The following is a 19403-nucleotide window of genomic DNA, read 5'->3' as shown; positions in this document are numbered from 1 at the left end:
CTAGGCGCGTGACTTCAGTAGTTGTAGCACGCAGGCTCAGTAGTTGTGGATCGCGGGCTCTAGAGCGCAGGCTCAGTAGTTGGGGGCACACAGGCTTAGTTGCTCCGCGGCATGTGGGATCTTCCCGGACCAGGGCTCGAACCCATGTCCCCTGCATTGGCAGGCGGGTTCTTAACCACTGTGCCACCAGGGAAGCCCCCAGATCTCTTTTCTGAGCTGCTTTTGTTCATTCATTCATGAATGAATTATTGAGCACTTACTGTGGGTCAGGCACCACACAGGACTAGACAAAATGCTAAATAAATTGACGGCTTCTCTTTGCACACCTTTATCTCAGGATTCAAATGATCTCACACACAGCATGTCAAAGAATGAACTTACTATCCTACCTCTAGCCTACTACCCCTCCTGTATCTTTTAGTTTTACATTTGTCACTTCCACCCACAAGTTGCCAAAGTCAGAATGTTACTTATCTACTCCTTACTCCCTCATATTTTCTTTCCAAAATATCAAATCCATTTACATACATCTCCAGTGCTCCCACATTTGTTCACCCACCATTTCTCATTGGGACCTCTATATCAGTCTCCTGAGTGTTCTCCTTGACATCATTCTTGCTCCTCTCCATTTAATCACCACAGTACATTTAGGAGGATCTTTCTAAACTCTAAACCTCACTGTGTCACTGCTTTGCTTAAAACTCTCAGAGGTTCCTCATAGCTTAACAATGAACCTGAAAATTTATCAAGGTCTACATGTCCTTTATGGACTGATTATGTCTTCTTCTTTTGTCTCACTTCCTCTTTGAAGCTTTACTCAAGCCCGAGTGAATTATTTACAATTCTTAGGACTTGCCATACTGTCTCTTGCCTCAGGTCTTGGTGTTTGCTGCTTCTCCTCCCTTGACACATCTTTCACATGTTCTTTTATCTGGGTATTTCTTTTGGCTTCAGCAATGAATCACCTTTTTCCAGAAAAACTTCCCTGCTGCATCCCCATTCCCTGTCTGTATCTACCTTTATCGGAGTGCTGTCAAATAGGGTTGTAATACAGAGAGGAGATGGCTGAAATATTTTCTCATTAGACTGAATACTTGAAATTAGAAACTCTATCACATTTTCATTGATATTTTGAAATGGATAAATGGAAAGGATTCTAGAGAATGAGTAATTACACATATTTTGGGGACAAGCCCAACCCATTTAATGGGGCCAAATTGGCCTGTCCTTCCTCTTCTGTTCTTTCTGTCACCGCCCCCCCCACCCCCCCAGTTTAAGATCTTGTCATAGCATTTCTGGAGTAATACTACAATGGTCTAATTTCCTCCTGGACTCTACTCACTTCCTTGGAATCCATTTAAATGCCTTTTCTGAGGCTTTAACTCTGGATTCAGAGATAATCAAATAAATGTTTGGTTAAATACATTTATTTTTTCAACAACAACAAAAAATTTGAGCATCTACTCTGTGCCAGTCACTCTTCTTGATGCTTGGGCCACATCAGTGAACAAAGTAGAAAAAAAAAAACAATAACTCATACTCTTGTGGAACTTACATTTCCTTTATTACGCTTCTTTTCATGAAATTTCACTTATTCTCTACAGCTCAAGTTATATAGATGCAGTAGCATGATACTAGTAGAGAAAGCCATGGTTCCCCATGCATTTGCAAATGTTATGTCCACTATCTTATATCAGTTATGTATCACCACAGCAATACACTGTAACTGTGAATAAACCGTCTCAAGCTTAGTGGCACAAAAGAATAAACTAGTATTATTGCTCATGAGTCTGAGTCTGAGTCACCTGGACAATTCGATCTGGCACATGGACTCTTTTGGCATTTCCTACTGACCAAAGCAAATTATAAGGCTAGTCCATATTCATGGGGTAGAGAAATTGGTTCTACCATTGGAAGGGAGGAGGTGGTCACATTGCAAAAGGCATGAATAGGTGGTAAGGAATTGGGAACATTTTGGCAATCAATCTACCACTGTTTCTTTCTCTGCAGATTCAGCATCTGATAGAATGAATGCTTATACAGAGGTTTTTGCTTGCCAGTTATTTTACACAATTATCTTATTTCTGTATATATTTCCTAACTTTCTGTGATGCATAAAACTAAAAGATAAAACTTTAGGTTTCTGTGAGCTCCTTGAGGACAAGGAACATACCTAATCTGCCTCCTCATCTCCATGGCACATAGCACAGCACATTGTACAGAACAGACTATCAAAAACATTTGCTGAATCAATTATTCACTGAATCACTTATATGAATCTGCAATAAAGAACAGAGGAGTGTCATGTTGAGATGTCCTTTCACATCTACTTGGCTTAAAAGGAACATGAAAACATTGTAACTTAAAGTACTTTCCCCATATTATTTGGATAGCTGATATACTTCCCTATTTGATGGGGAAAAGAGCTGAAATACATTAAACTTGACTCACTAACAGTAATCTGGTGATTCTGAGAAGAAATAAGGATTGATTTCTTCAGATAGTTAAAATGCTGGCTAAAGAATAGCAACAAAACAAAACCAAAACTACCAGGAAGGGAAGCAGAGAGGCCAGAGGTCTTGTCCTATGCCACAGTCAAGTTAAACTAAGTAGAGCTAACCCATATAACCCTGTGCTTGGGGGAAGAGTGAAGGGGTGGTAAAAAAAAATTTATCAAACACTTGCCTTAAGTGAACTAAGCTAAGGACGTTAATAAAGGTGAAACAAACCTTTCAGGAAAAGCATCTAAAATACTCTCACGAGGCCCTAACTATCTGGAGATAAGGTCCAGATTAAAAGATAAAATACAGGTAAATTAGAATTTGAGGGAATGTTATTACTAGAAAACTCTGATATTAATGAAGGAGGTTTTTTTTCTCATTTTTTCCAAGGATATTTTATTTAAATATATTCACTGAGAGAAAATGGAAAAAAAAAAAAACAACAGGAAAGCTTTTTAGCTGTATTTGCTTTTTGCATTTGTAAATGTAACTGTCAACTTTGAAGAGTTGGAAGGAAATGAGATAGATATGTATGTTTTAAAAAAAGTAACTTTAGAAGAATTGGGGAGATGAATAATTTTTAGTTAGATTTTCGTTTATTAAAGAATATTCTATTTTTAAAGGATAGCCTATATTTTCTCATATTACTTTACAAGGGAAGATTGGGATTGTTTAAATTAAATTTGAATTTTAAGACTTTTTTTTAAAGCAATTCTTATTTATTTATTTATTTACTTATTTTTGGCTGTGTTGCTGCATGCGGGCTTTCTCTAGTTGTGGTGAGCGAGGGCTGCTTTTCGTTGTGGTGCATGGGCTCCTCACTGAGGTGGCTTCCCTTGTTGCGGAGCATGGGCTCTAGTTGCTCAGGCTTCAGTAGTTGTGGCACATGGGCTCAGTAGTTGTGGCTTGCAGGCTCTAGAGTGCAGTCTCAGTAGTTGTGGCTCATGGGCTTAGTTGCTCTGCGGCATGTGGGATCTTCCCTGACCAGGGCTTGAACCCATGTCTCCTGCATTGGCAGGCGGATTCTTAACCACTGCACCACCAGGGAAGTCCCTAAGACTTTGTTTTAAATGAAACCAACACCTAGGTATATTAAAAAAGGAGATTAGAATCTCTTTCATGGGTAGTATAGTATAATTATTACAGAGTATTAATTTAATCACAATAATCTGTAACATAAATGGAGTAAAGTGATAATATTGATGTAAACTATTGTATTCAAAGAAGTTCATCTTCCTTTTTTAATAGCATGGGCAGTCAGGTTTAGGTCTTACAATTCCAAATTTGTATTTTGCTCAAGCAATCCAGATCTTATTACATTAGGCAAACACTATTCAGGAGAACAGTGGATCATGTAAATACCTTTAATATTATTCATGAATTTTTACTCCCACAGTTGGTTGGAAATATGCTACAGATATTCTCTTATGAATGACCTTATTTAACTTCTGATATTGCATTTCTGCATTTTTTCATTACAATTTAAAGAGGCTCTGATATACTTCCCTGCTACAGATTTAGTGTTATTATGTTACCACTTTTTGCTCCAGTTTTCTTAACTATGTTCCTCCTCTGTATTTACCTTCCTGCTCTTTTTTCTCCATCCTTACAGGCCTCTTGGCACCAATTCATATCAGCATTCAGGGATGCAGGCTAAAGTTAATAAGTTTAGTGTTAGACAACACACAGACTTTAGTGTGTGTGTGTGTGTGTGTGTGTGTATTTTTTAATCAGCCTGTAATTTATGACTACTTCACAGTGTGTCATCCCCTGGCAGAAATGAGACCAGTAATGAGGCCACACAGCTTTGCTAAGCACTACTGCTCATATGATATTTGTAAGTATATTATTATCTCAGAAGAATGAAAAAAGAATATACAACATCGAAAACTAGACAAAACTACTTTTGTACTTCACATATTAACATATTTCCTAATCCCTATAAATAAGTTTTCCACTTTAGTAAAATAATATTCAGTTAAGCTGAGCATACTTAGGCAATAGGGTCAGGAATTCGAGTAAAGATCTAAAAAACATGTAATGAGATGGATTTCCCTTTATAGTTCAGTTATCCACAATCACATTCACTCATGCCATTCATTCATTCATTTATTCAATAAATATTTATTGAGTAGCCACAATGTTCCAAGTACTGTTCTAAGCACTGGGGATGGAACAGTGAACATAAAACCTTTTTTTTTTTTTATCTCTTGCAATTTATAATTTTAGTTGGGAGAAAAGAAATAGCAAATTGATCAGATGCTGATAAATGCTAAATGAAAGTAAATCAGGAGAGAGGCACACAATGACAGGTATGATTTTAGATAGTTTGGTCCTATCATTCCTGACAGATGATATTTGATCAGAGACCTGCATGAAATATAGGAGTGAACAATGTGATGTTCTGGAGGGAAGAGTGTGCTTCACAAAGCCATGTCCTTGGTGTGTTGAGAATGCCAGTTTGGCTGGAGAGAATGAGTGAGGGAAGAGTGGGAGGTGAGATAGGATGGTGGGTGTGGAGGTTGGTGTAGACCTTGTAGAGGGTAGTGGGGGTCGGTCATGCTTAGCCCTCTGGGCCATGGAAAAGGTTCAGGATTTTAGAGAGTACATTTGAAGTCATGGGATAATTTTTGAGTAGAGGAATTTCCACCATGATTTTTTTATTTTAATTTTTTTTTTTACCACTTCTAAGTGTGTAACTTAGTAACTTCAGTAGTATCAACTATATTCACATTGTTGTGCAACACATCTCTTGCAAAACTGAAATTGTATACCCATGGAATGAACAAAAACTCCCCATTTTCCTCTCCTATCAGCCCCTGGAAACCACTATTCTACTTCTTTTTTCTATGAGTTTGATTACTTTAGAACCTCATCTAAGTGGAATTATAGAGTATTTGCCATTTTGTGACATTTATTTCACTTTAAGATGATTTATATATATACATATATATATTTTATGTTTTTGTATTTTTTCTTTCCTTTTTAAAGTATAGTTAATTTACAATGTTGTATTAGTTTCAAGTGTACAGCAAAGTGATTCAGTTATACTCATATATATATTCTTTTTCAGACTCTTTTCCATTGTAGGTTATAACAAGATATTGAGTACAGTTTCCTGTGCTATACAGTAGGTCCTTGTTTACTTATTTTATATATAGTATTGTGTATCTCTTAATCCCAAACTCCTAATTTATCCACTCCCCCCCATCCCCTTTGGTAACCATAAGTTTGTTTTCTGTGTCTGTGAGTCTATTTCTGTTTTATAAATAACTTCATTTGTATCACTTTTTAAGATTCCACATATAAGCGATATCATATGGTATTTGTCTTTCTACTTCACTTAATGTGATAATCTCTAGGTCCATCCATGTTGCTGCAAATGGCATTATTTTATTCTTTTTTATAGCTGAGGAATATTCCATTGTATATATCTTCTTTATCCATTCATTTGTCAGTGGACATTTAGGTTGCTTCCATGTCTTGACTATTGTAAATAGTGCCACTATGAACATTGGGGTGCATGTATCTTTTGAAATTAGAATTTTCTCTGGATATAGGCCCTGGAGTGCTAGATCATACGGCAGTGCTATTTTTAGTTTTTTAAGGAATACTGTTCCCCATAGTGACTCTACCAATATACATTACCACCAACAGTGTAAGAGAGTTTCTTTTCCTCCACACCCTCTCCAGCATTTATTATTTGTAGACTTTTTAATGATGGCCATTCTGACTGGTGTGAATTGATACCTCATTGTAATTTTGATTTGCATTTCTCTAATAATTAGCGATTTTGAGCATCTTTTCATGTGCCCGCTGGCCATCTGTATGTCTTCTTTAGAGAGATGTTTATTTAGGTCTTCTGCCCATTTTTTGATTGGGTTGTATTTTTTTTGATGTTAAGCTGTATGAGCTGTTTGTATATTTTGGAAATTAACCCCTTGTTGGTCACATCGTTTGCAAATATTTTCTCGCATTCTGAAGGTTGTCTTTTTGTTTGTTTATGGTTTCCTTTGCTGTGCAAAAACTTTTAAATTTAATTAGGTTCCATTTGTTTATTTTTATTTCCATTACTCTAGGAGATGGATCCAAAACAGTATTCTGCCTATGTTTTCCTCTAGGAGTTTTATAGTATCCGGTATCCCATTTAGGTCTTTAATTTATTTTGAATTTATTTTTGTATATGGTGTTAGAGGATGTTCTAATTTCATTCTTTTACATGTAGCTGTCCAGTTTTCCCAGCACCTTTTATTGAAGAGACTATCTTTTCTCCATTGTGTATTCTTGCCTCCTTTGTTGTAGATTAATTGACCATAAATGCATGGGTTTATTTCTGGGCTTTCTATCCTGTTCCGTTGATCTATATGTCTGTTTTGTGCCAGTACCATACTGTTTTCATTACTGTAGCTTTGTAGTATAGTCTGAAGTCAGGGAGCATGATTCCTCCAGCTCTGTGCTTCTTTCTCAAGATTGTTTAGGGTATGCAGGGTCTTTTGTGTTTCCATAGAAATTTAAAATTTTTTTGTTACAGTTCTGTGACAAATGCCATTGATACTTTGATAGGGATTGCATTGAATCTGTAGATTGCCTTGGGTACTATAGTCATTTTAACAATATTGATTTTTCCAATCCAAGAACACAGTATATCTTTCAATTTGTGTCATCTTCAATTTCTTTGAGATGATTTTTATATTTTTACTTAATTATTACATTATTTTTATGTTATGGCTTCTGTGTGAAAGGGATATAGACTAAGAGAGGGGCAGAGGTGGAAGCAGAGGTACAAATTTTGAGGCTATTGCGGTTCTATAGGCTTGAGATGACCATACCTTGAACATGGCTGTAGCAGTAGTGATGGTAACAAGTAGATAGACTCTGAATAGATTTTTAAGGTAAAGCCAATGGGATTTGCTGATATTTACACACATGTGACATGAGAGAAAGAGGAATAGGATATGAATCATTATATAGTGAATTTTTGAATAACTTAATCATCAATCCTTTATCCATCATTGAGAGTAATAGTTGTAAAATCCCCTTAAATGCTACATGCCTTCTATAATATTGTGCTGGTGCTAAATCAGCCTATTTGATGGCTCAGGATTATTGTTTTGAGCTTGAGTTTTTATATAGGTGTGGATAGTATAAAACTTAAGGTGTGGGTATGTCAGAAAGATATGGAAATCTGCCAATAACGAACATATCCATGTAGAAGAAAAGAATGTCTGATTTTGACAGCAAGTTGGCTCCACCCCACAAAATATTTTGGAATTTGTCTAGGTGCTATATTGTAAACTGCTTCCTCTGTCCTCCTTATAAGGTCTATGCATCATTATCTGAGTGTGATGAGTTTTTAGAAACTTGAGACCCAGTGAAGCTAGAGAAAGTGGGGAAAACAGAGGGAAGAATCCTACTTTCCTCTTGACTTTTAGGTTAATATAAGAGGCAAAAGGAAAAGAAGAATTCTATAGCCAGATTTTTTTTTGTTAAAATGTATAAGAATATTAAACATAACCATTGAGGAATATCTCTAAGTGCTTAAAAGCTATTGTTTATTATTTGAAACTATGCAATGAAAAACCAATTCTATGAGGTTTGAGATTTTTTAAAAATCTGGTTATTTGTGGCATGCCACATTCTTTATGGGACCATAAGAGATGTAATGAAAGAGCACATGGCCTCAGGCTGTGCTTCTCTTCCTATGTCATCATGTCCTGTATTTTCTTGATTGACAAGAAGAGACTCAGTGTGTGTTGGGGAGCTGTATGCAGGTCATGTGTACTTTTTTTTTTTTTTTTTGTAATTTAAATAAATTTTTTTGCCGGAGAAAAACATCTGAACCTCAGGTACAGTTCACAATGATCCAACAATGGTCATAACTCATTCTGGGAGTACTCTTACACAGTTTGCAGGAGAAAGTCCACATGGAGCATCAGCTGAACATTTATCAGAATTCACAAAGCCATCTAACCTGAGTATTACACAATACATAATGACCATGATATAATAAGAAAAATACAATATCAAATACTCACTACTTTGTGAGCTACAGCTAAAATGTAAAGAATTTAGGCTCTTTTTTAAAAAATGAAAAAAAACCATTTCTATTATACCTTTATTTCAAGCATTTTCAGCTAGATACAGCTTTATATATTTTCACTCACAATAGACAGCAAAAGAATGCCTTCTTAAGTATCTGTAGATAAAGTATATTACTCGTTTAAATGTTTGCACTATGAAGCATACTTTGCCAGGTATGAGTTCAGGTAAGAGTATGAAACTGTGCTGTGGCAAAATCCTGGCTGATGATCAAGACTTGGATAGTTTTCATATTTGTTTAAAAAAACTTACATCAGGGAAAAAAGAAGTGAGGACATAAAGAGAACCAACATTATTCTTTTTCAGTGAAGCAGTCTAATTCCAGAGAATGGGCTTTCCATTTTGAATTCAAAGTGTGTTGTCCCAAAGTTGAATTCTTTGCAGCTCAAGGAGCTGCCTACGGCTGAGGCAGCATGCAATGATGAAGCGAGTTGAGAGGAAAGCGTTAACTGAACTACAGAGATGGTCACTGATAAAACAAATTCCTAGAGGTCCTCGGGCCCACACAGAGGCGAAGAGCAGCCAGAACTATCAATACAGAAGAAAAATGCGCTCACTGAACTGCACGCATAGAGCTTCTAGGAGGGTTAACAGTTCTTGGCATAGGTTCCTGGTTGTAGTTTACAATATCTTCCTTCACCACCCTCTGTGACTGTTCTATTTCGGCTTTGTTTAACTTAATTCCAAGGATTTCAGCAGCAACTTGCTGAAAACACAGGAAGACAGAGTCTCCTGTCTTTGCTGAGACAAAGTGGCTACTAAAACCATTTTCCTGGCAAAACCTTAAGTGTTTTTCAGGTTTTACCGTTTGCATATGCTCCAAATCAATTTTATTGCCCACCAAGGCAGCCATTGGCTGATTTTCTGATTCCTCCCTCACTTTCTTCACCACAGAATACCAATCTTCTAAATTCTCAAAGCTTTGATAATTTGTAATATCATATACCAAGAGGATTCCCTGTGCTCCATACATAAATTTATCCAACAGCCTGCCTCCCATTGTCTGCCCTCCTACGTCCCAAACTTAAAGAGTAACATTCAAGTTTCCTGGCAACGTTATTCTTCTCAAAGAGAAATCCAGTCCTATAGTTTGTTTGTACTGTTTCCCAAAAGTTTCCTGAGCAAAACACGTAGCTAAGGAGGTCTGCCCTGAGGTGCCGCCCCCCAGCACGACGATTCTCAGTTGCTGGTCCGGGCTCTCCTCTTCAGAGTCCGACATGGTGTCCCAGGAACCAGGCCCGCAGGAACTAGGCGTGCCTCCCCTCCCTTCCCTTCCCACCCACCCCTACCCGAGGTAGGAGGAAGGGAATGGGGGGGGTCTCTGGGGGCAGGGGAGAGGAGGAAGGGCGGCAGGGCGGGCAGCACCCCCTGCCCCGGTGGCTCAGCAGTCGCTGGAGGTATCCGGGGAGAATCGCTCACCGAGTGTCATCTTGCCCACCTCCCTTCCCCCTGCGCCCATGTGTACTTTTTTTTGACCATTCTTAAAGCATGTCAGACAGAGTTTTGTAATTAGCTGAAAAGGCAAGCAATTCAGTTTCACTTTGCTGAACCCAATCTGTAGGATTGACAGCATGCCTTTAATAGATTCCTTCAGTAGATAATTAGCCCAGTTTAATGCAAGTACTGCATGAATTAACATTTGCACTTGAGTATGAACATTCAGGGCTACAGTGTTTTCTGCAGTGAGTTGTTTCCCTAGAATTTGCAGGCGTGCCTATTAGGTGCTTGTAATGTATTGATTAGTACGGAATGGCACCAATTAGAGGGTGTGGGACCATCCCTGGAGTCAGAGATGATATGCTTGTTGGTGATACTTAATGCTTTTTCCTGTAAGCTCTAACCCAGACAACAGATAGCCTGCTTCAGTTTCGATGTGAATTTTACTTTAAATTGCCAGGTAGAAAAGTACTAAGATTCCTGGCCTTTCCTGGAATTATGCCGTCTGTTCGCTTTTCCACTCTTTATGAGACTTTTCATTTGTAAGATTAACTCAAAAGATCATATGCTCTAGGTGTTATAAATAAATAATGGAACAAATAAAAGAATCATCAGGCCATTGAAACTTGCCTTTTGTAGTGATAAAAATTGCTTTGGCACAGCTTGCTAGTATATCAAATATTGATTCAAAATTTTATTTGCATTTATTGGGGAATTTCAAAGAACTTTATGCTATATTCAAAATCAGCTCTGAAAAAATAAAAATTTAAATGTATGTACCATTAGGATAAACCTTGTCAGGGAACTTGGAGGTGGAGGGAGGGAGGGACTGGGTAACTTAGAATAAATCAAGTTAATGTCTCTGTATGTGGATTTAAAAGAAAAATTAAATTTTAATTGTTTTCTGAAAACTGAAAGAGGTTGTATAATATGGTGGTTAAGAGCATGAACTCTGAATCCAGAATGCCTGGGTATGGAGAAAGCTTTACCACTCGTTTACTAGCTGTGTGACCTTGGGTCAGTTACCTAACCTCTCAGTTCAGTCTGTCAATAGTATGATAACAGTAGTACCCACTTTATAAGGTTGTGAGGATTAAGGGAGTTTCATATATGTGAAACACTTAGAGCAGTGCCTAGTACTATGTAAGCCCTATGTGTTTGCTCTTTATATTTGCTCATTTATATATATATACACACACACACGTATGTATGTGTATATATATATATATTTATACAGTATAGATATTTTGAAATGATCTTTTCTAAAGTATATAAAACATTGAATGTAAACTTTAAATATTTCAAATAGTTCTTACTTGTAAGAGGTGACAACTATTCACAGTGGAGTAAACCTTGGATCTCCTTCCCTTCCAGGATTAGCAAGTTCCTGAGCCTTGTCCTCTGCTCCTGTGCCCTGTGCAAGATTGAAAATGCATTTTTTTGAAGTATAGTTGACTTACAATATTGCATTAGTTTCAGGTGTACAACATAGTGATTCTGAAGGTTAATGTTAGGTCTAGCTCACAGGTAGTATGTTCATGGTTTGGAAGGCAACCAGATGATTTGAAGTGTACCCTCTCCATGATTTTCAACGTTCCAACCATTCATTTTCGTAATGCAGCAAAGGTGCACATATAGATTGTGTATGAGTACCAGCTTCCAATCTGTGTGTTGTCCTATCCAGGGTTTAGGGATTTGGATCAAGAATTGGAAAGAATGTTGAAAACTTTCTGTCTGCTGTAATTGAAAATGCCCCCAGGCCCGCATCTCAGTAAGAGAAGACCCATGCTGCTGTCAATAAAAGTGAGAGGGAAAGTAGAACCCCTCCGTGGAAAAATAAGTGGATTCCCTACACAGCAGAAATGAAGAGTTGTGTTACTGCTGAGGTAATTTAGGAATAGCCTGAAGGCCACCTATTCTTTCTTTATGGAATTTTCTTTATGGGTTTTCTAAGTGTTACATAAATAAAAGTTGCTCAAATTGAGTTGGTGAGAGACCTCAGTTCTCAGAGTTCTAATGAACACTGTCTGCCAGTGAGAGCACAGGTGTCCTTCTTCTTATATGTTCTTCTAATTAAAGAATTCTCACTTTTTGAAACACTGCTTTTGCAGACATGAGAGCTGGGTGAGGCTGTGTTCCCAATACATCTAAGAGAATTGAAGGGTGCTTTCTGACCAATACAAATTACATTAAACGGAGTTTATCTGTGGCTTTTTAAATTGGGATTCATCAGATATAGTATAATCATACCTTTTTTTTCTTTAATAGTGCACAACGAATGCCAGTGTCTTGTATCTGTAGTGAAGTCATTCATTTTAACCAGCATACTGCACATTGTTAAATCTAAAACTCCTGCTCTTCAGTAAAAATAGTGCCATGTTATTCAAGTATTTGTTTATTTGGGGAGATTTCTTTTAGGGGGTTGAAACAATTGATTTTATACAGGAAGTGCTTCAGTTGAGATGAGTGCTGTGATAATAATACAGGATGAGTGCCATGGGGTATTCCAGAGGTCTTCTGTGAGAAAGGCACAGAAGGTACCCTCTGTGTGTGGTGGGGAGGGACAGGAAGGGGGACACTTTTAACTTGGTCTCAGATTGAAAATAACCACCCTATATGCATCAGTGTCAGGATTCTGGAGGATGCCTTTTGTCAGAGCCTGGTTAAAACTGATTTCCCACAGCATAGATAAATAAGAATGAAGATTTGCTTTTCAAATATCTGTCAGATGAGATGAGAATGTCAGCATCACTTCTGCTCTTAAATTTTTCTCTTTAGTCTTATATGTGCAAACAGAAAGAGAAAACTTTCTGTCTCCCAAGTGTAAATCAGCTAGGATTTTTCTAGTTTCTTTCTCTTCTGACTTTAATTTTGCCATTTTGTAAATTGAATTTGTGAAATATAAAAACGATTAGCATTCTGTGAATTTCAAGAATTTCCTATAAGAATTAGGGCACTGCATATATTTTAAGAGCACGTTGTGATGTTGGAGGAAAAGTAGGAAATATATTATTAAAATAAAGAAAGATAGGGAATTCATAATCAGCTGATTTAAGATTTGGAATTTGTCAATGCTGCCTTATTGTGGGGGGAAAAAGACTGGGGAAAACTTGCAAAATTTTTATGTTGCTCTGCCTACTTCATTCAAATGCCAAGTTAAAGAGTAACCATTTTTATAGGAAACTTAACTATAGCTGTACACTTCAGCATGATACTGCATTGAGTATTATAAGGGGATAATTCTCTTTTAAAAATGATGACTTTATGATTAAATTCCAACATGAAAAAATCCGAAAGTGTGATCAACAAAGGGAATCTAGAAAGTTGGAACAAATGAAGCCATCCATTTATTTCTAACAAAAAGTATGTGCATTCTCCTCCTGCTGCTCCAGTTTCATTAACACTACGTGTGAGAACAGATATTATAACTGACAGCTAAATCTATTACTTAAGATTTTGTCTTTCATATGGGCGTGTGGGATGCGAGTTATGTGTTAGAAATTGTCATTATTGTTCTTAAGTGCATATTCCCCGATGTACAGCATTGTTTTCTAAGCTCTCATTTTCCCTTTTATTTTTCTCTCCCATTTATTTCTCAAGGTACATACTCATTAGTAAGTTAAAGTTGTTTTTCTTTTTTTTTTTTAATTTAAGGCAGAATGTGTACCTGAAAATATCTTTTCCGTAAGCCTATTTGAAAAGTTTTATGTATGAAACTTTGAGAAGTTTTACAAAGTATGAATGGCCCCTGAGTTGAAAATTATGTGAAAATGTTACAAAACAATATCCTCATTTCCTTCCTGATTGCTTCATGTGTTTCCCTGTAAAAGATGTAAATTTTGAACCAGGTATTTCTTCCAGACCTGAGACTAGGAGTACCTTGCATTATAGGGAACCTAGCAAGGTCATGTATCACTAACATGTGGAAATCTGGTGGAGAACCTCAAACCTGAATGAGAAAAAACATGATGTCAAACAAATCAGCCTGCACATTTCAGGGTCAAAACTTATTATCTAGGTAACCTTGGTCAAGATACTCAACTTTTATGAAACACGGCTTTTTCTGTGATGTGGAGATGTTATACTACCCCTATTTCCTAAGATTGTTATTGCAGATTGAATGAAATGCCTTTGGCTAAGCGCTTTGCATAGTGACTGATCCATTACAGGTACTCAGCAAATGGTAGTTAGTCCCTTCTTTCCTCCCAAGGGAAAGAATTTGAACAAGGTTGCTGCTGGTGTCAGTACTCTTGTGTTTTCTAGCTTCTATTTTTCTTAATTAAAATTAAAAAAATTTTTCTTTTGTTTTTATGGGGAAACCGGAGAACCATTTTAAGTGAATGGCAACTTGACTATATTGTGGGTAGGAATACATACTGGTTCAACGTTTGGAATGATACTCTGGCAATATGTAGTAAGAGACTTAAAATCTATGTCTTCTTCAAACTCCTTAAACTAAGGAATTAATCAGAGAAGTAAATAAATGTTCATATAGCATTGTTTATAATATTGAGGAGTTGGAAGCAAACTAACTGTATATTATTAGGGAATTAGTTAAAAATATTTAATGCATGTCCATAATGAAATATTTTGTGGCCATTAAAAATAATGTTGCGACATTCATAAAGTTATATGGAAAGATGATCATTATGTATTATTAAAAGAAAGAAATATATAACAAAACAATATTAGCCAAGTTAAAAGTATTTTCACAATTTAAATAAATATGTACATACTAATGTTCTCAACTGACATCTCTAGATGGTGGAATTTGTTTCTATTTTGTATCTGTTGGTATTGTCTGAATTTTAAAAAACAGTAAGCAGGTGTGGCTTGTGTTTACTTAATTGAAATGATGTTCATTATTTAAAAAATTCTTTCATGAATGTATAAAATTACTAAGGTAGCACATGCTATTTGGAAATTCAAACTATAAAATATATAAAGTAAGAAATGAGAGTTAATGCCACCTCCCCTATATATTTAATTTATAAGCAGTAAAAAACACTAAAAATTTTCCCATTAATAAAAATAATCAGATCCTTACTAATCTAAATTGCTATCATGAGAGCAAGCAGCAGAAATAGAGCACAGTATAGCAAGTTTCCTCCTTAAATGGTTTGGTGGACAAAGCCAAGATTTCTGAGGAACCGTGACTATCATTGTTAACTTTTTCCTGTGATATTTACCATTGTAACCTCATTTGATGCTTTAAATGAATTCAGAATAAAAAACCTGTTGCATTGGCAAACAAGAGCCTTTCCTAATATGTAGAACACACATGCCCGCCCATTGTGTGAAATTGCACTGACAAGATTCTATTGGAAGCTTGCTGTGCCACAGTAAGCTGAAATGTATGCCAATCTACCTAGACCAGACTGAACTCAGTGGTGCTATATGGAAAGGGTCTGCAGGAGATTTGGCTAAACACAGCCAGGAAATCACACCTGGTTTAAACATCCATAATCACAATTAAGGTTGCTTTCTCTTAATTGACACAGAACCATCTGAAAGGTGTCTGTTATATAATCCTCCTGAAGAGCAAATTCTTCAAAGTACACATGGTAGGGAGCAATGTTTATTTTTGTTCTTAGATTACAAAAATGGATCTCAAGGGATTTTAATCATGAAGGAACAGAAAATTATGCTTTTTAGCAGCTTTGAGAAGTAAGATAATAGAAATTTCATCACTAGTTTCTTTGAGCAGGATGCAATCACTATCAGTAAATGGTATTTTACCACATTATCCTAATAATTAGGTTTCACTCTCTTTGAGCCACCTTCACTTGAGGAGCATGAAAAATCTGTAGTATTCATAGGAAGCTGCCTAACAGGAGAATGGGGTCTTAGGGGCCCTCCATATCTTAACAAGGGAGATGGCAAGGGAACTGCTGAAGTCACCGAGCTTGGGATTTGCCTTTCCACCTTGCACAAGCTCCTCCACCTCTCTATTTGGAAAAGCGGGTTGACTTGTACCAGAAGTGGGGTTCGAACCCAAGAGGATGTAATTCATTGGATCTTAAGTCCAACACCTTAACCACTCAGGCATTCTGGTACCTGCTGCTCCTCCACCTCTCTAAACCTTGGCTTTCACGTCTGTGAAATGTGGATACGTTGTTGCTATAATATTTATTGAGCTCCTACTATATATCAGGCACTCCACTAAGTGTAAGAAAAGAAAGCAAATGCAACAACCATAGTCTTTATCCTCAAGGAATGTAACTGTGTCAAAAGGCAGCATTAGGCAGAGGTTATGGGGATCCTAAGTATAACTCCTTAGTTCATCACTCAGAGTTGTGAATGGGAAGAACTCAAGTACTTAAAGCATCAGTGTTTTATTTATCCTCTTTCGATGGAAGCTGTAAAATAACCAACAGTATAAGACAGCATGCTATCAGTGCTCCATTGTTTTGAATATAAGGACTTCTCATAAATTTTGTGATGCACCCAGCATGGTTTGGAATTGTAATAGAAATCTCAAGAAATGGGTTGTTGGGAAAATTAACTGCCCATAATCTCATTAAGTACTTAGTAACTTGCTCTCTGCCATGTTCACTATTTTCTCATTGCAAAAATCTATTATATAGGTTAAGGTCAAAGAATCTCAAACATAGGAACTAAAAATAAATCCACGTACTTATGTAGAAGACCTCCCTAATATATAACATTTTTCATGATTAAAGTGTATAATATCTAGTTGAGCTAATATTTGTGAAGGATGTAAGGTCTGTCCCTAGTTTCTTTTTTTTTTTTTTTTTGGCATGTAAGTGTCCAGTTGTTTCAACACTATATGTTGAAAATACTATCTTTGTTCTATTGTACTTCCTCTGCTCCTTTATCAAAGATCAGTTGACTGTATTTATTTTCATCTATTTCTGGGCTCTCTATTCTCTTCCACTGATCTATTTGTTTATGCTTTCAGCTATACCACACTGTCTTGATTACTGTAGCTTTATAGTAAGTCTTGATGTCCAGTAGTGTAAATCCTCCAACTTTGTTCCTCTTTTTTCAATAATGAGTTGGCTATTCTGGGTCTTTTGCTACTCCATATAAACTTTAGAATTGTTTTGTTGATAGTCATAAAATAGCTTGTTGAGATTTTGATTTGGAGTGTGTTGAATCTATAGATCAAGCTGGGAAGAATGACATCTTGACAATATTGAGTCTTCCTGTCAATAAACATGGGATATCTCTCCATTTATTTAGTTCTCCATTGATAGCTTTCATCAGAGTTTTGTAGTTTTCCTCAAAGATTTTGTACACATTTTTTATAAGATTCATACCTACCTAAGTATTTCTTTTTTGTGGGAGAGGGTGCTAATGTAAAATGATAATGTGTTTTTGATTTCAAATTCCACTTGTTCATTGCTAGTATATAGGAAAGGGATTGACTTTTGCACATTAACCTTGTATCCTGAAAACTTGTGATAATTGCTTATTCTGGAAATTTTTTGTTCAGTTCTCTCAGGTTTTCTACGTAGACCATCATGTCATCTGTGAATAAGGACAGTTTTATTTCTTCATTCTCATATGTATACCTTTTATTTCCTTTTACTGCCTTATCACATTAACTAGGATTTCCAGTATGATGGTAAAGGCAGTGGTGAGAAGGGACATTCTTGCCTTGTTCCTGATCTTAGCTGGAAAACTTTGAGTTTCTCATCATTAAGTGTGATGTTAGTTGCAGGTTTTTTTGTAGATGTTTTTTGTCAAGTCAAGGAAGTTCCCCTCTATTCCTAGTTTGCTGAGACTTTTTAAAAAAATCATGAATGGGTGTTAGATTTTGTTAAATGCTTTTTCTGCATCTATTGATATAATTGTGTGATTTCTCTTCTTTAGCCTGTTGATGTGATGATATACATTAATAGACTTTCAAATGTTGAACCAACCTTGCCTACCTCAGATAAATCCCGCTTGGGTATAATGTATAATTCTTTTTATGCATTGTTGCACTTGATTTGTTAACATTTTGTTGAGGACTTTACACCTGTGTTCATGAGAGATATTGATTTATAGTTTCTTTTCCTGTAAAGTCTTTGTCTAGTTTTGCTATTAGGATAATGCTTGCCTCATAGAATGAGTTAAGAAGTATTCCCTCTGCTTTTATCTTCTGAACAAGATTGTAGACAAATTACACCAATTCCTTCCTTAAATATTTCATAGAATTCACCAGTGAACCCATATAGTCTGGATGCGTTCTGATTTAAAGGTTATTATTTATCAACTCAAATTTCTTTAATAGTAATAGGCCTATTCTGATTGTCTACTTCTACTTCTGAGCTTTGGCAGATTGCATCTTTCAAGGTATTGGCTGATTTTTAACGATATTGCATTTAATTTAAAGCTCAGTTGGAGCATAATTGACATAATTATAAGAGTGAGTGTCTTTATCCATCAATATGGTGTATCTTTCCATTTATTTAGGTCTTTTAAAAAGCCTATAGCAATATATTATAATATTTTTATGGTGATCCTTTCTACTTTTGTTACATTTAGTCCTAGAGACTTTATTGTTTTTCATGAGATTGTTTAACATTTTTAAACATCTATTTTGTTATTACTGAATTATGAAATGCTGTTGATTCTATATGTTATGCCGACATCCAGAAAATTGATTGAACTTATTATTTCTAAGGGTATACCTGTTTATGCTATTTCCTTTTTGTATGCTGACAGTTATGTTGTATCCAAGAAAAAAAAAATGGTCTCTCTCTTTTATTTTTTTTAAAAAAAAAAATTTTTTTTTTTTAATGATATTCTTGTCTGCTTACATTCTTTTTATGTATGTATGTATGTATGTATGTATGTATGGCTGTGTTGGGTGTTCGTTTCTGTGCGAGGGCTTTCCCCAGTTGTGGCAAGCGGGGGCCACTCTTCATCGCGGTGCGTGGGCCTCACACTATCGCGGCCTCTCGTTGCCGCGCACAGGCTCCAGACGCGCAGGCTCAGTAATTGTGGCTCACGGGCCGAGTCGCTCCGCGGCACGCGGGACCCTCCCAGACCAGGGCCCGAACCCGCGTCCTCTGCACCGGAAGGCAGACTCTCAACCACTGCGCCACCAGGGAAGCCCGGTCTCTCTCTTTTAGTTATTATTTTCTTTATTTACTTTTATTACACTGATTAAGATTTTTAGACAGTTAACAAGTTGCATTGTACCTGGCTTTAATGTATCAAAAGTTTTGTAATTATTATGTTTGTTACAGGGTTTTGTTGTTGTTGTTGTTGTTAGATAAATGCCTTTTTTTAAAGTATGCTAAGGTTTTTTTTAAAAAAAATCATGAATAACTTTTGAAAATCATGAATTAAATTCAATTTTATTTAATGTTTTTGGTGTAGTTTTCTGATTTAATTATTAGTAATAAGGAA

General features: G+C 36.3%; 1 pseudogene across 1 annotated transcript; it reads right to left on the bottom strand.

The window, feature by feature from the left end:
* Positions 1–4017: 4017 nt before the first annotated feature.
* LOC309660100 (ras-related protein Rab-28 pseudogene) lies at positions 4018–18755 on the bottom strand (annotated as a pseudogene). The gene has a single exon. The product of its transcript is annotated as a ras-related protein Rab-28 pseudogene (transcript).
* Positions 18756–19403: the final 648 nt, after the last annotated feature.

The sequence above is a fragment of the Balaenoptera physalus genome (genome assembly GCF_965194825.1).
Source record: "Balaenoptera physalus genome assembly, chromosome: 4".
In the NCBI taxonomy this organism is placed as follows: domain Eukaryota; kingdom Metazoa; phylum Chordata; class Mammalia; order Artiodactyla; family Balaenopteridae; genus Balaenoptera; species Balaenoptera physalus.
Note: the sequence above shows the minus strand (reverse complement) of the source record. Positions and strands in the feature narration are given on the sequence as shown.